This window comes from Vipera ursinii (genome assembly GCF_947247035.1).
Source record: "Vipera ursinii genome assembly, chromosome: 2".
In the NCBI taxonomy this organism is placed as follows: Eukaryota; Metazoa; Chordata; class Lepidosauria; order Squamata; family Viperidae; genus Vipera; species Vipera ursinii.
Window position 1 is genome coordinate 30,771,670 of NC_139513.1, and position 12,779 is coordinate 30,784,448.

The following is a 12,779-nucleotide window of genomic DNA, read 5'->3' on the forward strand; positions in this document are numbered from 1 at the left end:
TCATTTGCAATTCTGCAGAGCTGGTTTCTGCTTCGGGGAGGGAGACTTGGGGCTATTAAGAAAAACTGGGCATGCTTTTCTGCCTCTTTAAGATCCTTTGAAATATAATATTCTGCCCTTTTAATATTTCCTTCTCTGGGGGGGCTGACTTCCCACACAGTGGTTTGCCCCAGCAAAATTCACCCCTTTCCTTCCCCCTCGAGCTGCACCTGGTAAATTAGGTTGTGCAGACTTCTAGCTTGTCCACGTGAGGCTGTTGCAGCCCCCCCCCCAAGATTCCTGTTCCTTCCATTTGCTCATCATGGTGACCTCATCCCAAAGCCTGAAGGAGCAGCAACTGGAGGGGCAGTGGTTTCAGTCTCGACAACTTGAAGAAGGGTAAAATTCATCTCCCAGAATTCCCTAGCCAGCATGCATGGACTTCAAATCCCAGAATTTAGCATGCATGGAACCCAGGTTGACTCTAAAGAGGTAACAGTAATTGATCTGGAAATAATAGGGTGAGCTACTGTTGCCAGCATTTCTGCTCCAAATCCAATTCCATCTGTCACATCAAAAACAAAACTGGGCAAAATCTCTCCTGACTATAATCTTGACCTGTTAAACAGATAAGGACAATCTCCTTCATATTAATATGTGACACTCTGTTATTTTACCAGCCAGATGTTGTTTGGAGACTTTTGGGCCAAACGATGATTAAAGCAGGAGGAAGGCCTATTTTCATATCTTTTTTTTTTTTTTGCTTTCTTTCTTCTTCTGTAGGATATTCACGTTCCTGAGAATGCGTATACCTATGGCATTCACGCCCATGTATTACAAACTATGTTTACTCCATTAAAGAAAAAAATTAGAATCTTAATCCATATTTTTTTCTTGTCTATACTGCATTTGGTACTTTTTAGTTTTGAGTATATTACCTGCTGTGACACTGCCTTTAGTTAATTTTACGTAATTGCACATTGATTTTATTTGATGATTGAGGCTATATATTTTTGGTTTCAAGCTAGTCTAAATTGATACTGGAGAGGGACTTATAAATGCTTAAACTTCAAGCAGCTGCCTTTTCCTGAGTGAATGGGGATATAATATAGGTAACTTAATGGGTAGCAGAAGAATTGACCTGGGTCTGCTTTAATGATCTCAAGGAAATGTCTGGCTCCACCTTCACAGAAAGAACAAAAGATGAATGACAAGCTAACTCAAGCATTTGGCATGGAATTATTTTACCCTACTTGTTCTGATGTTAATATTGATTTCCAATATACTGAACAATTCTTTTTTTTCCCCTGTGAAATATTAGAGCAGCTGGAAATATAAGGAAACTGATCACTGAAGAAGACCAGAAAAAGTTAACTAGCAGCTGAGAGAATAAAGACGAGCAAACCCATTGAAATTCTGATTGTGTATTGACTTAGTTAAGTCCTGATACTAGTCCGTGATTGGATGTTTGAACAATATTTTTCCCTGTGTTTTTTTTAATCTCGGAAACATACATAAGCATAGATTATACTTGCATACCCTGCTAAACCATGGTTTGCTTAATCAGTTTATTGAATAAACCAGAATTGGCTGATTTTGCATAGTGTGTTAAGCCATAAACCATTCTTGGCATTAACCACAGCCAAATGAACTGTTTTTTACACCATGGAAACTGTAGGGTGTTAAATTCATCAGAACAAAATCAAAAGGGCGTTTTACATAGGGCTGATTTCCCTTTTTATAAAACTGTAAAGAAAATTGCATTATATCAGGATCACCTATTCCCTAAATGTATATATACAGCACACGTATATGTAAGTGTATGTGTGTGTGTATACATACACATATGCACATATACACCTATATACACACATACAGTACATACACACATATTTTCTTTAGAGTGGGCCTTAGATGTTCATTTTTAATGTGTGCCAGTATGTACACAGAAAAAGTGATAGTAAAAATTATCTTAAACTGTGGCATTAGTTTAACTTGCCAACAAGCTGCAGCCTTGTTGACAAAGAAAATAAGCAACTTGGATTGGAGAGACTAGGATTGGAGGGAAAGATATCTAAGGATTGACTTAAAGACCCAGTATCTGACATTTTAAATCTAAAGTGGAGGAAACTGTGAACTCAGGCAACATCATTCCAAATCTTCCTCTTTTTTATTAGTTTATATTTCCATATTTCTTAATCGCCCATCTCATTCAGAGATTTTTTTCCCCATATTTTCTCCTATTCCTTTTATCTGGGTTCTTGTTCCCAGCAAATGGGAGTTACATTTTAGCTTTGCTTATTTTTCCCCTGATAAGACCTGCCATGGATTCCTGACTGCCTTCGGTCTAACATGCCAACGATATTTCATGTATATTTATTTGGAGCTGTATTCACAGAGGCAGAAATTTTCGATATACAGTTAGCCTCTTACATCCCTCCAGTGGTAAGGCCCAGGGGGGGGGGAATGGAGTGGGAGAGTGTAGTTTTGAATTGCTGAAGTGTTGATTGGTTGGTTGGGATTTTTTATTCGTTTCCCTTGTGATATTTCAAATTAAGCTGAAGTATTCAGTTACTTTTTTCCTGATGCATATGCTTGAGTATACAGATTAAAAATTCCCCTCCCCTGTTATTTTTCTTTCTTTTTCTTTTTGCTAAGGGCAGACAGAAAATTCTGCAGTAGAATTTTTTTTAAGAGTCAGAAAGATCAAAGAGAAAACCATCACGCTCGTACATACAGGGAGAAGCATCCAACCCCTCAGAGAACATTTGTTTCCTTAAATTTAAACACTAAGTGTAAACACAGGGCCAAAAGCCCCAGAGAAGAGGCTAATTCTCTTCCCGACAAAGAGATGAGTTCAAAGGCAAGGCTGTCGAGGTGGCTTGAATTTCCAGTAAGATAAAAATCCACCGGTCTCTCTGGCATTGCGATGCGAAAGCTTACCTGGCTCCTTGTGAAAAGCAATTTGTTTTAGATTATGGCACAGCGACTATCATTTAAAGCACCAGGGATTGTGATTTAATGCAGAAGAACATCCTCGCCCCCTAATACGGCCTACAAGTTGCAGGCTTCTTCAGGTTCCTTGTCCAGCCCCATTATGATTCAGGGAAAGAGAACTGGCACCAGAGTGATCGGTGAGACATAGCTTCATTAGTCTAGTCTGCATGCTACACATAATTGTGTTGAAGATTTGCCTCCTAAAGGCTAGCCACTAATCAGTCTGTCTCTCCGTCCATTCCTTCCCTGCAGCCATAGTCTACTTCACTTTTCCACCGAGGGATTCATTAATGCAGGATGCAGCAGAGAAGACAAAAGAGGAAAATGGTGGGAGGGTGTTTAGTAATATTGGAAAACATAGGAGATACATTCCTGAGCTTCTCCGGGAGGGAAGGAATGCAGCAAGTCCTGCTTTTTTATTATTATTATTAAAACAAAAACGTGATTGGTTAAACTACAGTCTGTCCCCAAGTAGCATGCATTGTACAGGTAGTCCTCGACTTACAGCCATTTGCTTAATGATCATTCAAAGTTACAATGGCGCTGAAAAAAGTGACTTTTCCCACCTACAACCGCTGCAGGATCTCCATGCTCACGGGATCAAAATTCGGACACTCGGCATGTATTTACAATGGTTGCATTGTCCTGGGGTCATGTGATTCCCCTTTTGGAGCTTTTTTTTTTATTCTTTTTTGACAAGCAAAGTCATTCATTTAACAGCCGTGTTACTAACTCAACAACTGCAGTGATACATTTATTCATTTATCAACTGTGGCAAAGAAGATTGTAAAATTCACTTAATAACTACCTTGCTTAGAATGCAAATTTTGGGCTCAGTTGTGGTCGTAAGAAGAGGATTACCTGTACTCTCTCCTATTTTTCCCCATAGCAACAATTCTCTGGAGCAAGTTCACTTGTTTGTATGTTGGATACTTTTACCACCCTGAGATACTTGTAAACACAATTTTAAAAAACTACAAATCAGGATTTGGTCATTTTCTCATGATATATTTGTGCCGTGATCCCATGTTGTTGCAGAAGTCCACTGGGCTCTCATGAGGAAAATGTAATCTGTGGTCACAAGTTCTTTATCTTGTGGGAGAATTTTAAGCCACGTATAGGGACGCAGTGGCTCAGTGGGTTAGGACGCTGAGCTTGTCGATCGGAAGGTCGGCAGTTTGGCGGGTCGAATCCCGAGTGCTGCGTAACAGAGTGAGCGCCTGTTACTCATCCCAGCTTCTGCCAACCTAGCAGTTCGAAAGCATGTAAAAATGCAAGTAGAAAAATAGGGACCACTACGGTGGGAAGGTAACAGCGTTCCATGCGCCTTTGGCGTCTAGTCATGCCGGCCACATGACCACGGAGACGTCCTCGGACAAGCGCTGGCTCTTCGGCTTGAAACGGAGATGAGCACCGGCCCCTAGAGTCGGAAATGACTAGCACGCATGTGCGGGGGAACCTTTACCTTTATACATAAAATTTCATTCTAATCTTAATTGAATTGTATGCTTGCCCTGGGTTTGTTTAAAAAAATGGAAACGTGAGATATCAATTGCATACATGAATAAATTTAATTTTCAGAATAACTTGAACCTCGTCTCCAATTCACAGCAATTATAAAGTTTGTGAAGCACTGCCCTACACTATGTTTTCCGTAATGGCTGGCTCTCTAGTCCTGCCATTTACCAAGGCAGGATGCACTTATTTCGATGGAATCATTTAAGAACAACACAGCTACATTATCTGTCCCATATCTTTTTGAATGGGGTCAGCTTAACATGAGACTCTATAAAGTTCAATTTCATCAGGGGTAGCTTTGCAAAGGCCTCTTTCTAGATTTTTCTATGTAAAGGCTTTCAAGAACATATCTCTATGTATAGGTATAGGTCAGGGGTAAGCAACCTCGGCTCTTTTATGACTCATGGACTTCAACTCCCAGAATTCCTGAGCCAGCCATGCTGAGGGGAAAGGGAGAGGTTTTCAAGCAGAGCCATCCTGGCTCAGGAATTCTGGGAGTTGAAGTCCACGTGTCATAAAAGAGCCAAATTGCCTGCCTCTGGCCAAAACCTCACAGATATTCAGAGAATATCAAGAAAAAATCTGCCAAGGTATTCCATTTGCCTTAGCACACTCAATTGAAGAGTGGCAACTCAACCTTCTTTGCTCTCCTCTCTTTTGTCTGTCATGGGGATGAATACACTGGGGGCTGAGGACCATTGCTGTAGTGAACACTTGTACTTTGGGGTGGGGATATAGATAAATCATCCATATGCACGTATCCATTTTGATACTCTTTCAAACTTCTGTGGCTATGCTGGCTCAGGAATTCTGGGAGTTGAAGTCCATGAGTCATAAAAGACCCGAGGTTGCCTACCCCTGGTATAGGTTCTCCTGCTTGAGCAGATGGCTGGACTAGAAGACTTCCAAGGCCCCTTCCAACTCACTACTATTCTATTCTGTGACAAAGGAGTGTGTCACCACTTCTAAAAAAAATACACAAAGGAAAAAAAAACAGCCAAGACCCTAAACCTCTTTAATTTTATGCTAAGTACCATTTGTGGCTTTTAATTTGCATTTTGCTGAATTTGATTTTTGGGTTTTCTTCATATGCCAAAATTACAAACATATATACAGGGCTTGCCCCTCCAAACAACAAAGAAATTTCAGCAGATGCTTTCGGAATCAGTATGCAAAACAAAGAACAGAAATGAGCAAAGCAACAGTGTGACACATTCACATCTTTTAATTCAAAAGTTACTTGCCAAGATAGGATGCTGTCTGGTCTCTCCAAAGGAAAAACACCTGAAAAACTGTATTGCCCCATTCCTTTTAAAGGGCTCTCACCACAAGACAAATGTAACAATATGTCAGAAAATATTTACATCAATCATTCAGTCAGACGAGAACAGGAGGGAGAAAAATATGTCAGGACATGCAAAATGTGTACGCTGAAAATGCTCTGAACCCCTATCTTAGGAACTAAAAGGTTTGGTTAGAAACCACCATCCTATCTCGTGGAGAGACGATTTGGCATGACTGTTAGCCCAGAAGAATTTCTTCTACCTGAAATACTATTCTTGTCCAGTAGTAGGTTGATTGTGTGATTAAAAAAAAAAAGGTTTGAATGGCATGTGGTGCTTTTCTTTGCTTAAAGTCCAGATTTTTTTTCATGTAACTTCTATTTTTTAAAAAAGTCTTTTCAAATTTAATCAGCAAAATGAAAGTGCAGTTCAACGTGGACAGTCAGGTAGACATCAGGAAACGGGCTTTCTTAAAGAAGGCCAGTCGCACTGGTCCTTCTCTCTAGGAATCAGTAGACCCAAGGCATAAAACAATCTTATGTTGAGAAATAGATCCCCAGAAAGATCCGAGGGAGGAAGGGGGGGGGCAGGGCATTTCAGAAAATCAAAACAGCAGAATCTTCTCTGCAATCAAAGCCCCGTCAGACACACAATGCGGGTGAAAAAGAGTGGCTCTTTGCTTGCAGGGTTGGGGATAGAACAATAGGGTTCTATCTAGAACAGGGGTAGGCAACCTTGGCTCTTTTATGACTCGTGGACTTCAACTCCCAGAATTCCTGAGCCTTCTGGACTTCTGGGAGTTGAAGTCCACGAGTCATAAAAGAGCAAAGGTTGCCTACCCCTGATCTAGAACAACCCCCTCCCCGTGGCAGGAGATTCTATACCATTCCGGACTTTCTTGCCTTTTTTTTTTTGACACTGCAGATGCCCCTGCCTGGTATAGGGGAAAGAAAAAGAATTGCACCTCCGCAGGAGAACCCTTAAAATAGAATAACTTGCTTTCTAGGAAGGGAGCAAAGACACAGTAGTGACAGATTTTATTTTCCTGGGCTCCAAGATCACTGCAGATGGGGACTGTAGCCAAGAAATTAAAAGACGCTTGCTCCTGGGGAGGAAAGCCATGGCAAATCTAGACAGCACACTAAAAAGCAGAGACATCACCCTGTCAACAAAAGTGCGTATAGTCAAGGCTATGGTCTTCCCAGTTGCAATGTATGGCACTGAAAGCTGGACCATAAGAAAGGCTGAGCGCCAGAGAATTGAGGCCTTTGAACTGTGGTGCTGGAGAAGACTCCTGCGAGTCCCTTGGACTGCAAGGCGATCAAACCGGTCACTCCTAGAGGAGATCAACCCTGACTGCTCTTTAGAAGGCCAGATCCTGAAGCTAAAACTCAAATACTTTGGCCACCTAATGAGAAGGAAGGACTCACTGGAAAAGAGCCTAATGCTGGGAAAGATTGAGGGCAATAGAAGAAGGGAACGACAGAGAATGAGGTGGCTGGATGGAGTTACTGAAGCAGTAGGCGTGAGCTTAAATGGACTCCAGAAGATGGTAGAGGACAGGAAAGCCTGGAGGAACATTGTCCATAGGGTCGCGATGGGTCGGACACGACTTCGCAACTAACAACAACAAAGACACAGATCGCCCCACCCGTTTAGGTTTCGGCTCCGCCCACCTCGCGTTCTGGCTTCTCCCGCCGCCTTTTGGTCCTTTGAAAAACCCTCACAAGAGTTTCCGGGGCGTTCCAAAAGTGCCTCGCTCTGTCCTCGAGCAAGCTGCCGCTTGCGTTGCTTTCCCGACACGGCCCCAGTTTCTGAAGCAACTGGACGGGAAACCATTTGCTAAACGGGCCGAATAAACCGGGGAGAAAGCAACAGCCCGGTCATGCCGGGAGAAACGTCTGAGTGCATTTGATCGAGCCTACCTTTTACTGTGTGCTTTTAGCTCCTGGGCTGATGGCCAAGTCCAGGAAAGCCGGGAGGGGCGGTTAACAGCTTTGGCTAGCTTGACTAGAGGGTAACCGGAAGCCCGTGTTATAACTAGCAAGAAAAAAAAAGAGCTTCTGACGTAACCCAAGAAAAAGTTTGTCTTAAGTGTTCTCGCTGCAGCTGCAAGGACGGATCAAAGAGGCAAAGTCGTTCTGCAGCGCTGCCCAAAAGGCCGGTGCTCCGCCGAACGCAGCAGCTCCGCGCTTTCTATGGGAGTCACCCCACAACAACATTCACAAGGTTTCGTTTCTGAATTAACAGGGTTTGTTCTCGGCTTACCTGGGCCCTCAATGCAATGCTTGGGTTTTGTTTGACTTCGGCTTCGAGTCATAGGCTTTTTTTCTCTCTCTCTCTCTCCAAAGGATCGGACGCTATAAGGGGTGTCGCTATAATGATTTCTATACATACGGGCTTAGCGTGTTTAAATGTGTGTTATGTATGTGTACACTTTTGAGAACTAGCAACAAAATTTCATTTTTAACGTCTTAGATTAACGTCTTAGATTAGATTAACTAATCTAATCTTCTGTGTTTATGCATAAAGCACTGGGGGCTGTGTAACATCCATTCCCACGTGCATTTGTTTGACAGTGAGAAAACAAACTTCATCCATTTTTTTAACCTTTCACTCCTATTTCAGTCGTAGGTCAGGTCAAATGTAAAATACCCCTCTGTTAAGTTGGCTTGGCTTTTTGAGAAGTTCTTAGAATATAACATTGGTTTTAAGACAAGGCAAATCCAGTATATTTCTGAAAGTTGGTTTTGCACAAAAGGTCCCTTGTTTTTAGAGAGATAGCTGTGTTTTTATCTTTCAAATACGCCTAAGAGGACAACCAAAGAACATTTATGACCACAGCAAGTCTATTTGGAAAACAAAAAAAACTAACTGAGTTACAACACAGTCCACTAAGCACAATGTTCTCTGCAAGAATATATGTTGATCTCTTAATAAAACCCAGTGGCTGAAATCTTTAAACTGCAGATGCCAATGTTAAAGCCAATGAGGTTTATCTGAGATGCGATTATTGCTAATTGAAATCTGGATAGCGTTTGAAACTCATATGCTTTTAGGACCTTATGTCAGCCCTCAGAGTTCAGTTGAATATAGCTCATAAATCTTCTTTAAGAAAAGCATATCCGTGTTCAGGAAGTTGCTAATAACAGAAACTTCAAAATATCCTTTGTTGTGGGAAGGAAAAAGGATTCTAAGCATCTTTAGGTCTTTCATGTAACTGATCTGAATCTGGAGACTTGTTCATAATAGCCAGATGTTGACATGTATGCATCTCTCTCTCTCTCTCTCTCTCTCTCTCTCTCTCTCTCTCTCTCTCTCTCTCTCTCTCTCTCTCTCTCTCTCTCTCTGTCTCAAATGTAAGACTCAGTGTTTAAATCCTAACAATTCGAGACTCTAGAAAGGGTACAGAGAAGAGCAACAAAGATGATTAGGGGGCTGGAGGCTAAAACATATAGGGAACGGTTGCTGGAACTGGGTATGTGTAGTTTAATGAAGAGAAGGGTGAGGGGTAACATGATAGCAGTGTTCCAATATCTCAGGGGCCACCACAAAGAAGAGGGAGTCAAGCTATTCTCCAAAGCACCTGAAAGCAGGACAAGAAGCAACGGATGGAAACTAGTCAAGGAGAGAAGCAACCTAGAACTAAGGAGAAACTTCCTGACAGTTAGAACAATTAACCAGTGGAACAACCTGCCTCCAGAGGTGGTGAATGCTCCAACACTGGAGGTTTTTAAGAAGAGACTGGACAGCCATTTGCCTGAAATGGTATAGGGTTTCCTGCCTGAGCTGGGGGTTGGACCAGATGACCTCCAAGGTCCCTTCCAACTTATTATTATTATTATTATTATTATTATTATTATTATTATTATTATTATTATTATTTCCTTAAGAAAAAGAAACCTTAACTAACGCTTCAGTATTTCTTCCCAGCCTTGAGCCTGAAATGTTTTGTGCAATTTTTACAAAACAGTTTTCACAAGTCTGAGAAGTGCTGGTTCTTATTATGGGCCCTTATAGGACTCCTATATTTAAGTCTTATCACAAATGATGATTGTATTACTCATAGCTGTAAAAATTCTCACTAGTTTTATGATTTCTGTGTTTAATAAATCCTATTTTCATTCAGTTTTAACTAGTTACCTAGTAAGATGAATGTAAAATATAAATGTAGATTTTCCGGTAAAATTGGTTGTAAGATCAGCCAAGATCTTCACCCCAACAGACAGCAGCATTAAGTTCCATTAGAATATATTCCTTGTTAAAAATGCACATTAAAAAGCCATGTCTTTTTTTAAAAAAAAACCTGTCTATTTAAAAGATAATGAATGCTTTGAAACTTTGGTACCAAAAGACACAGTCATATTAAAACAATAAAAGATTACATTAGGGAAATTCAGATATAAAAAGTCTATAGTGTGAACATTTGCCCAATCAAGAATGGCATTATGGAAATTGCTTGAGGAATTTACATTAACAGTTATGTACTAAAGGGGAAGTTGTGTTCAAAAGCTCCATATGTTAGGGAAAGTTGTGAATGAAAACAGATGCAGATTTTTCACAGTTTTTTTTTAAAAACATAACCATAGACTGGAATGTTTCTCTACTGATGTAGATTATGAAACAGAAAGAAATTTGTATCCATTTGCACATGTCTATCTGTTGTTGTGAATTCCCCCCCTCCCCAAATCAAACAATATATCAACCCTTCAGCTGTCTGTTATTACTGTCTCAAGGTCCAAAGTAAAAACTGAAGTGAAACCAGAGAATATGAAAGCTGCCATGGATGCAGCTTTCTGCAAGTCTTTTGCCTTAGGCCTTCGTCATCAGTCCATTAATTCATTTAGTGCAGTAATGTTAATGGCTCTCCTGGTAGCACTTCTGTAGGGTGTGAAATGAAGCTCTCTCATGGCTGGAGGTAGTGTTTATGGAATACAAAAAGAGAACAACTGGAAAAAAAAAGTGAAGAAGGCCCTTAAGAATGTTAAAAGATATTCATAATTTTGGTAGTTACTGGTTGTTCAACTCTAATATCCATTGGTTCATTCTGGACACTAGGATAGGAGATTCTCATTGCATGGGGACAAAAGTCTCTTGACAATTTACAGATAGTCCTCGGCTTACAATCATAATTGAGCCCAACATTTCTGTTGCTAAGTGAGACCATTGTTAAGTGAGGGCAGAAACAATGGTCCAAACATTAAATATGAGTAATTTCCTAGCAGACAGACAATTTGATGTAGTGGTTAAAGCATCTGTCTAGAAACTGAAAGACCGTGAATTCCAGTCCCACCTTGGGCCCAAAATCAGCAGAGCGGCCTTGCGCTACTCCCACTCTCTCAGCCCTATGTCGAAGTCCGGAGCAAACCACTTCTGAAAAACTTGCCAAGAAAACTGCAGGTACTACTTGCCAAAAGTCAAAAACTGACTTGAAGGCGCACGCTCACATGCACACAACTTCATAACAAGTATTAAGCAATGAAGCAGTGTTCCAATATCTCAGGGGCTGCCACAAAGAGGAGGCAGTCAAGATATTCTCCAAAGAACCTGAAGGCAGGACAAGAAGCAACGGATGGAAACTAATCAAGGAGAGAAGCAAACTAGAACTAAGGAGAAATTTCCTGACAGTTAGAACAATTAACCAGTGGAACAACCTGCCTCCAGAAGCTGTGAATGCTCCAACACTGGAAGTTTTTAAGAAGAGACTGGACAGCCATTTGTCTGAAATGGTATAGGGTTTCCTGCCTGAGCAGGGGGTTGGACTAGATGACCTCCCAAGGTACCTTCCAACATTATTATTATTATTATTATTATTGTTGTTGTTGTTGTTGTTGTTGTTGTTGTTGTTAAAAAGTCATCCCAAAGATGCTTTTTCACGAGGCAACTGGACATTTTGTTTTTCTTTGAAGACGTTTTGCTTCTCATCCAAGAAGGTTCTTCAGCTCCGACTGGATGGTGACCATTCCCCACCATCCAGTCAGAGCTGAAGAAGCTTCTTGGATGAGAAGCGAAAGGTCTTCATAGAAAAACAAGAAAGTCCAGTTGCCTCGTGAAAAAGCATCTTTGGGATAGCTATGACCTGGATGACTGAGAATCTCCACAGACAATGAAAAAGTCAAGTTTAAGGTACAGTTTAGCCAAAGTATGACTACAATTAATTTACGTATCTATTTGTAAATCTATATTTTTGTCCAGAAATCTATTTTGCCATCCTGTTATTTATAAAAGTGGTCTTAAGATTCACTTTTTTGGAAAAATAACTGTTGGTACACGAAATGCTTGAAATCCGTTTGGACATTTGGTATCAGATGTGGAAGAAAAAGCCTTGCAGGGTTTCCCAGAAATCCTTTTTTTTCCTCTTCAAGTTTTCAGTCCAAGGAAATCCACCCTTGGCACCTTTAAGACCTGTGGACTTCAGCTCCCAGAATTCCCCAGCCAGCCAATCTGGGAGTTGAAGTCCACAGGTCTTAAAGGTGCCAAGGGTGGACACCCCTGCTTTAGTCCAACTGGAAACTGAAGACTCCACCATTTTTTTAAAAAAAAGGGCAAATGGTAGAAGCAGTGGCAAAGAGGCAGCTGAGATTAGCATTTCTGGATGGAGCTTGAAGTCCAGGAAGACTCTGGAACCAGTCAGAAGGAGCAGCTATAGAGAAAAGGATGAATGGCAGCAGGACAAAAGTGACAGCAAGCACTGGAATGTCCTTTCCCTGAATAAGAGTCTCAAGATGAAGTCACAGGTAAAGGTAAAGGTTCCCCCGCACACACGTGCTAGTCGTTTCCAACTCTAGGGGGCGGTGCTCATCTCCGTTTCAAGCCAAAGAGCCAGCGCTTGTCCGAGGACGTCTCCGTGGTCATGTGGCCAGCATGACTAGATGCCAAAAGCACACGGAGTGCTGTTACCTTCCCACCGTAGTGGTCCCTATTTTTCTACTTGCATTTTTACGTGCTTTCAAAGTGCTAGGTTGGCAGAAGCTGGGACGAGTAACAGGCGCTCACTCTGTT

General features: G+C 41.3%; 1 protein-coding gene across 1 annotated transcript in view; it reads right to left on the reverse strand.

Annotated features, from left to right (window-relative positions):
- FHIT (fragile histidine triad diadenosine triphosphatase) overlaps nucleotides 1-7,797 on the reverse strand; it is a 985,611-nt gene extending 977,814 nt beyond the window's left edge. Inside the window, exon 1 of the mRNA XM_083356103.1 lies at nucleotides 7,703-7,797. The gene's annotated coding sequence lies outside the window, so the exon portion shown is untranslated. The remainder of the gene's footprint in view (nucleotides 1-7,702) is intronic.
- Nucleotides 7,798-12,779: the final 4,982 nt, after the last annotated feature.